This window comes from Neomonachus schauinslandi, chromosome 12 (assembly GCF_002201575.2).
Source record: "Neomonachus schauinslandi chromosome 12, ASM220157v2, whole genome shotgun sequence".
In the NCBI taxonomy this organism is placed as follows: domain Eukaryota; kingdom Metazoa; phylum Chordata; class Mammalia; order Carnivora; family Phocidae; genus Neomonachus; species Neomonachus schauinslandi.
This window is the reverse complement of record NC_058414.1, coordinates 93,231,786-93,240,466: the sequence shown is the minus strand read 5'-3', so window position 1 is coordinate 93,240,466 and position 8,681 is coordinate 93,231,786.

The following is an 8,681-nucleotide window of genomic DNA, read 5'->3' as shown; positions in this document are numbered from 1 at the left end:
ACCCCCAGGTATCAGCAGTTAAAACTTTTAGGGAATAGGACGAATTTCTAAACTGATAAAAGCCTAGAAAGATCAGTGACACCTAGAAGCGGGTACGTATCACTTGAAAACAGCAATTACTTTGTCCCGAAATGCCTTATTTTGTTTAAAAAAAATTACTCTTTAACATACAGTATTTAGTATTTACAGTGTTTAAATTATTAATACAGTATTTACAGCATTTAAATCATTTAATTTCTTTCTTGGAGGGGCTGCTTGGGTAAAAAAACTCTGAAGAATAAAAAAGCCACCAGTATCACTTTATAGGAGAAACCGTGTGAAAGCCCGTCCATGGAAAAGGAAAATGATACACAGGAGCCCTCCTGTACCTTCAGCGGGGACTCTAGAGGTACTGGACACATGGACTTAGTTACATGATAAACATGGGTGGAAGAGAGACGTACTGAGGATATTTTTTAAAATATTTTATTATTTATTTGACAGAGAGAGACACAGCGAGAGAGGGAACACAAGCAGGGGGAGTGGAAGAGGGAGAAACGGGCTTCCCGCGGAGCAGGGAGCCTGATGCGGGGCTCGATCCCAGGACCTCGGGATCATGACCTGAGCCGAAGGCAGCTGCTTAACGACTGAGCCACCCAGGCGCCCCGGTACTGAGAGTATTTTGATCTTGGCTGAAACAAAGTTAATTTCTCTTACAGTCTTTGGTTACCCGTTGCCCATCACCTGTCTTCCATTTCCTCTCTCTTCATTAATCCCTCCATGCCTTTCTCCTCTCCCAATCTTTCCCATCTCTGACCTGAACTCATGAGGACGTTAATCCAAATGAAAACAAACTGGGAGGATGTGAAAGCATTTTTTCAGCTAAAATCCTTCTCAGGCTCCAGCTTTATATAGGTGTGCACACCACCAGATCCTTCCTTTCCCTTCCTTAGCCCATCCCACCCACGCTGACCTTCCCAAATCATTCCACAGGAAATCCTGTTGCCCATAGCAGGCAGAAGCTCACTGCCCACCTCTGTCAGGGTCTCCCCATCCCACAGGGGCCAGAGACAAGAAAGTCATCACCAGGGAAAGGAGGACTCAGGTTACAAGTAAAGAAATTGCTATGAACTGAGATTCTGCAGTTGGGAGTGAGTTCCTTGTTCACAACTATCACAGCAGGCCATGTGATATTATTCCTTCGCTACAGCCTGGATGTTGACCAGTGACCCCGTCTCAGGCCATGAGGTGGAGAAGATACTCCCAATTTGGAGACTCCTAATTTAGAATGAGGGGAATTGCGTGGTTGCTGATCTTGATGGCCCAAGGGGATCCCCAGAAGCATGCGTTTTGCCTCTGGCCCACAGCCTCACTATTTGGGGTGTCATGCCTCACTCTTGTTCTTTGTTCTCAGTTTTCTGCACATTATGAAGAATTCCCTCTTTGAATTTGAGAAACAAGACAGAGGATCATAGGCGAAGGGAGGGAAAAATGAAACAAGATGGAACCAGAGAGGGAGACAAACCGTAAGAGACTCTTAATCTCAGGAAACAAACCGAGGGTTACTGGAGTGGAGAGGGGTGGGAGGGATGGGGTGGCTGGGTGCTGGACATTGGGAGGGTATGTGCTATGGTGAGCACTGTGAATTGTGTAAGACTGATGAATCACAGACCTGTACCGCTGAGACAAATAATACATTATATGTTAATAAAAAAATAAATTAAAAAAAAAATTTCCTCTTTGTTTCAGTGCGTGTTAGTACCCTAGGCATCCATCCCAGGCAAACAGCTTCACATCATGAGACGAGGGGTCAAAGGGGAACGCAGAAAATCTGTGGCAATAAGGGGAAAAGGGGGATTTTTTCCCTTAATACCTGACACGTAGTGGGTGTTCCCTAAGTCATTTTTGAATGGACTTGGGAAGGTAAAGTTAATATATCTCAGTTTTGTTTCAAATACTCAGTGTTTGACTTTTTAAAAGTTTGAATATTTTTCTTATTGTTTCAGGGGTTGCTGCAGTGGAGAAAAGCAACGTTCCCAAGGAGTCAGATGTGGAAGGAGGAAGGCAGCTTTGCATCTCAGGTCTGAGATCACTAAGCCCGGTGCTTGGGGGAAGCTCTCTCCCACTGCTGAGTGACGAGAAAGCTAGACTCAGAGCCCCACTCTGACCCAACCTTGGTGCTGAGGCCTCTGAAACACCAATGGGAAGAACAGAAGCAAGAAAGTCTATCCATTCACATTGGTTTAGAAGAGGTAGAAACTCATACTCAGCTTTGGGGTAGACTGTTCCTTTGCAAAAGTGAAATTAAGGCCATGGAAAATGAGTTATTTGTTTGAGAGTCTGTGGCTCCAAGGAAGGACATGCTGGCCTCATTATTCCCTCAGGAGGGAGAATTGTGAAAGGAAAAAAAAAAAAATGCATGAACAAGCCAAAGCGAAGCTCTAGCACAATATTTATGGAAGACTAAATTAAGACTGAGTCATTCCAGACCCTGAAAAATACCAGTGTTGTATTATGGTATATTTGATGAGACTGCCCCACGGGGACCCATTGGGAGATCTGGGTTCCCAAGCAAGAAAGGGACATTTTTCCTCTGAGGCCTTCTGGGAAGCTGGCAGGCTCCAGGACAGGAAGCAAAGACTTGAAGGGGGCTGGGGCTGCAAGCAACGTTCTGGGCCTGACTGTTGGGCCTGGACTCTGAAGACTAGAGACAAACCTGAGGGAAGTCCAGGGTGGTGTAGGGGAACGTTGGCCTTGGTCACCAGAACGTGCCCTTGGGAGACCACAGTGCAGTGGTCAGCGTTCTCAGACTAGGGTCTGCGGGCCTCGCGGACTCGGGGAGGAATCCTCTCTAGCTCACTGAGGAAACCAGAGGACTAGACAGCATCTCTGAGGTCCCTGCCCATCCCAGTCCCATATTCTTCCTTCTCCTTAGCTCACTCAGTGTCTCATCACAACCGGAAGTGTTGCTTCATCCCCGCAGAGGGAAGTTTGCAGTAACTTAGAGAAGAGCAGACTATGTTCATCAGCAACCGACATTGGCCAGCTCCCGGGGCAGATCCACCAGCAGCCGTGACCGGTGTGGGCCCACGGCAGCACAGCATCTCAGGTGCTCCTGACTCCTCTCCCAGCCCAGGGTGCTCAGCAAGCTCAAGAGCCTTGAAGGGGACCTTCTCTTGACCTCTTCTCCGCACTCCCAAGAGAGTGCATAGCAGCAGACACCTGTCACTGGCAGGGAATCCAGTGATAATTCTATAAATCATTAACAATACTTTATATTTGGCCTTCCACGTTTCTCGTTTCCAAGTGCTTACACAGCTGTATCTACTAACTAGCATTGACAGCAGAACGGAATTCCAAGGAAAGATGGTGGGCTGAGTAAGATGAAGCCTGGAGGTCATTTTAAAGCCTCATTAATTCTTCTTGTTTTGCTTTTTCTTGTGGAAATGTTCAAACATACCAAAAGTAGAGAAAATACAGTATAATGAGTCTCCATGTATCAGTAATGTAGCTTCAAAAATTATGGGCAGCTGTAAAATCTTGTCTCATTTGTATCTGCAATTTTGTTGGAGGGGGTGGGTACTGGATTTTTTTTTAAGCAAATCACTGATATCATGTCGTTTCACTCATGAAGACTTTAGTGCCATTAGTAAAAATCCTCAGTCATCTATTCTCTTCAAATCTACTATAAGTCTACCTGATGAATAAATCAGATTCTAACAAACTGCTTCTCTTGCCAAGATGTCCCATTTGCTAAGACTAGAGGATGTCTGTCAAAATAGCTTTTATAATAGAGACATCCTCCTTGTCCACTCACAAAGACATGGTACTCTTCTTAGAACAAGAACAGATTGCTAACGTGACATCCCAATAATTTAGAGACCATTGATGTACTGCCCATATTTTAAGGAGCAGGTAGTTTGAAACTATGGTCTAGACTCATTAGTCTGCTGGTCTGTTCTCTATTACCCACAGTTAGGAAAATTTATGTGGCACTTGGCCATTCCCAGATTCTCCAAAATTAGAGCAGATTGGGTTGCCTACATGACCTGGTCCAAGGCCATCCCCGGCCACAGAGATGAGATCTCTGTGTCCCTCCATCTCTCTCTCTCTCTCACACACACACACTCATTGCTCTCATGGGAAGAGATTCGTAGGAATGGCAAAGAGCTGGATCTGTTGTGCCTAGATCTTGACTCACTATCTCTCTGCTCCCAGGGCTGGGGCTCAAGAAGTCACTAGTAACTTGGTCAAACATTGCCAGCCATTTCTTCATGCTTCTGATCCAGTTACAAGATCCCCACGCTGAAGTTTTACCTTCCTAAAACAAAGCAAACACTTAATGATTTGGGGGAAGTGTGATAAGGAAGAATTACAGCTCCTCCACAGAGGGTAACCACCAGAAACCCTAAAGATAGAAACTGTCAAAAGTGGCTATCCCTGAGGAGGGAGAAGGGTATGGGGGAGGAGGGTTGGAGGAGAAGGAAATTGCTGCTCACTGTATGTCCTGTGTGTAATTTGATTATTTTGCCATGGAGATCTACTTATTAAAAGAGTAAAAAGAGAAGACTACCTCTCCTAGAAATAAAAGCTTACAAAACTTGTAAGAATAGACACATCAATGATAAAGAATACATAAATTAGCAAATATCAGGAATTCAATATTGTAATTTAAAGGGGAATTATAAATCATAGGAATTGAAAGAATTATTCAATAGTGGTATAGCAATTATTGGTTACTAAAGTCAATAAAAATTTTAGAGTCTCACTTCATTATCACATTAGCAATATAAACATTGATTAGATTAGGAGATCAAATGTGGAAAACCAATGTATAAATAACTAAAAGAATAAAAGTGAATGTTGATCCAATTTCTGGGTAGGGACCAACTTTCTAAATGTCAAATCAACATAAGAAATCACAAAAAGAATGGGGTGCCTGGGTGGCTCAGTTGGTTAAGCGACTGCCTTCGGCTCGGGTCATGATCCTGGAGTCCCGGGATCGAGTCCCACATCGGGCTCCCTGCTCGGCAGGGGGGTCTGCTTCTCCCTCTGCCCTCTTCCCTCTCGTGCTCTCTGTCTCTCATTCTCTCTCTCAAAAAAATAAATAAAATCTTTAAAAAAAAAAAGATCACAAAAAGAATGGATAAGTTTGACGACTTAAGATTTCGAACTTTTAAATTTCATAAAGCAATTAAGCAGCATTGAAACCATACAATAAATTGTAACTAAGATTAACAAAAATTATGCCAGACAAAAGATTAATATTCTTATTGTATAAAGAACTCATGTAAATAGAAAACAAGAGCATGAAGACACCAGCAGATAAGCAAGCAGAAGGCATCAGGAGCAGAAAGAACAACCACAAATCACCAACATAGACTTTGAAACCATGATTAGATTCAGTCACAAAACATTAATTTAAAAACAAAGTGCCATGTTCATCTGACAAATTGGCAAAAAAATATTTTAAATGGCAATATCTAACCAGGGCAAGAGTGAAACGAAATTGATGTCCTTATACTACAGTGAATCAACAATTTGGCAAGATTATCAAAAACCTTAAAAACACGAATATATTTTAACCCAGCATTGCCCCCTCTGGCACTCTGGCGTAAATCAACAACCCGAATAGTCAATTACACCTGCCCTGTTCACCCCTCCTTCCAGATTTCATTCCTTGCCTGATAGCTGCCTTCCCTGCTAGGCTCTAAGCCTGATGAGAATGGATGTCGGCCTTCTTCGTAGCTGCCCCAGTACTGTGTGCAGGGCTTGGCATATAATGGGTAGTGTTAGTTCAGAGTGAAATTTGGCCAACACTTTAGGCATAACAAAAAGAGGAAGGGCTTGATTGTCCAACAAGGAGAGAATGGTTAAGTAAATTTTCAAACATACGTACAATGGGAACCATTAAAATGATGCATATATGAAGTTCCTAATAGGATGGGAAAATGTTTGCAGTCAGAGGCTATGGAAAAAAAGAATACAAAACTGACATATGGTATGATGTCAACAGAAACAGAAAACTTTTAATTATATCACTTATTTTAAGATGTAGCATTATTTTTACATGCCACTAAGAATTTTTGAGTGCCCCAGATGAGGAGTCTAGCACGGTAGCCCACATGCAGCTGTGGCAAATGAACGGCCGACACAGAGAAGGCTGGCCAGGGAAACATGCTCGTCTCTACGTTTTCATTGGCCGGAGAGAAGGAAAACATCTCGCCCAAGAATCTAAACTATAAGCCAGTGTTTACGCTAGCTTGCATTTTGAATTCCCACTACCAGTGTGGCCCAAAGAACCTCAAGCAGAGAATTTAACTCAAAGTAGTCTCGGGTTGGTGGTGCCTCCAGATGGCTGACAAAAGCAAACACAAACCTCCTCTGTGAGAACTCGACCTCAGTGGGGCTGGCAGCAATTCGGAGTCACCATAGCGATGTTAGCAAGTGAAAAGCTGCACCCTAGAATTGGTGAAACAGGATAAGCAAAATCCTAAGTGGCCAACTCAGTGATGAGATTAGAGATCAAAATTACTTTATATAATGTATTTTATATACAGTATATTTTTATATAATGTAGATATGTTTTTAAAGATTTTATTTATTTGAGAGAGAGCAAGCAAGCACAGGCAGGGGGGAGGAGGGCAGAGGGAGAGGGAGAAGCAGGCTCCCTGCTGAGCAGGGAGTGAGATGCGGGGCTCCATCCCAGGGCCCTGGGATCATGACCTGAGCCGAAGACAGATGTTTAACCGACTGAGCCATCCAGGCGCCCCTAGGTATGTTTTATATAATGCAGATATATTCACTATTTGGGAACATAAAATAATTTTAAAATTTAGATATATGGGCTTCTAGGGGAACTCATTCTAAAATATAATTCCATCCTAGGGTCTCCGAATGTGACTGCCCTGCATTTCCTCTTGCCCTTCACACTCCTTTCCCAGCAGAGTTATTCTAATAGCTAATTTTAGTTTCTTTCCTATCATTTTGTGAAATTCAGTAGATCCAGAGAATAAGAATCTGATGGTCAGATATAAAGCCTCTTTCAGACTGTGAATGTGTGTTAAGAGGCCTATCATCACCATCATTAAAATTTTTGAGCACCTGTTATGTGCAAGATACTGTAGCCAGTGGTACAGAGGTGTGAGTCTCTACTTTTATTCACCTGCTTAGTTGACAAATGTCTGTTGTGCAAGGCTCTAGGAATCTGATGATAGACATGGTGGCTGGTGAGCTAAAACCCATAAACGAAGACTGCGAAAGGCTCTAGGTTTAAGGTTGGGACATTTGAGACTTTTTTTTTTAAGATTTTATTTATTTGACACACAGAGAAAGAGCACAAGCAGGGAGAGGAGTAGACAGAGAGAGAGAGGGAGAAGCAGGCTCCCCCCCACCCCAGCAGGGAGCAGGATGTGGGGCTCAATCCCAGGACCCTGGGATCATGACCTGAGCCGAAGGCAGACGCTTAACTGACTGAGCCACCCAGGCGCCCCGGGACATTTGAGTCTTCTGTTTACATAGCAAATTATATATATAGGACATATATGTAGGATGACTATATATAGAATAGAGACTATGAGTTTATTTCTTGGTACATACACAACTTGAAGGTATTCAACTAGGGGGTTCAGGATGGAGTTCATACAAAAGATCAGGAAAAAGAAGTCCCTCGGGGGAGAAAGACAAGTCAGAACTGAAACTGATGGCTTTGGAAATTGGCTAAGGATTTTTCCAGGAAACCCCATTTTTATTATTTAGAAATACTATTTTGAATGCCTCAACCCTTGAGTGTATCTGGTGGCTAAGTAATCAGAGGAGGTGGGAATAATAAGAATAGCCATTAATATAAGAAAGCGTGAAGCCAGGAGAGAGACTTGTTCAGACACCAGATTTATCCAAGGTTCAGGAAGGCCCAGCAGTCTGCTTGCTCTCAGAAGGACCCAGTGGATTTATGCACGGGGTGTCCCCTGGGCGGGGGGGGGGGGGGTGTTGATGAAGATTCATACCCTATGTGCCAGAGATACAATGATGATACAATTTAACCCATCTTCCCAAGGAGATCGTCAGTGACGGCCCAGGGCTCCTGCTGCCTCCAGGCCAAAATCTGTGACATAACAATCTATTTAGGTAGCTAGCCTAAAGAAGGGGGACTGCTTTCATCGTTTATCTATTTAGCTCAACCTCCCCGCTCCCTACCGCGGCAGGTAAGGGACCATCCACCACCCTCTGTGGAGACTTAGTCGCCGAAATGGAGGAGCCCCGGGCAGGGTCCAGTGAAGGCCAGGGCAGGGCACTATCCAGCTCGTTCAAGGGCACAGCAGACTGGATTAGAGACACAACTACTTCAGGCCAAACACCAAAATCCCCAGCTCCAGGAGGCCAGGCCAAAGTACAAATAACATCAGAACAGCCTGGGTGCCTCTTTTGCTTCACTTCCCAGCCCCGCGCTAGCTTTAACCACGCTTTGAGGATTATGTAACACATTTCTGTCACGGTCCACATAACCAGGGGAATCACAAAAATAATGATGGCGTATAAAAATGCACGCTGGTACAGTTCTCCGACGGGATCCTAGGTGAGAACGCCCTTCAGCCCAGCGCAGGTGGACCGAGCCAGGTGGAGGCGCGTCCATGCCACCGGACGTTTCCCGGACGCGGGCACACGCAGGCATCCGTGAGTCCAAACCCGGCACTCGGTTCTGC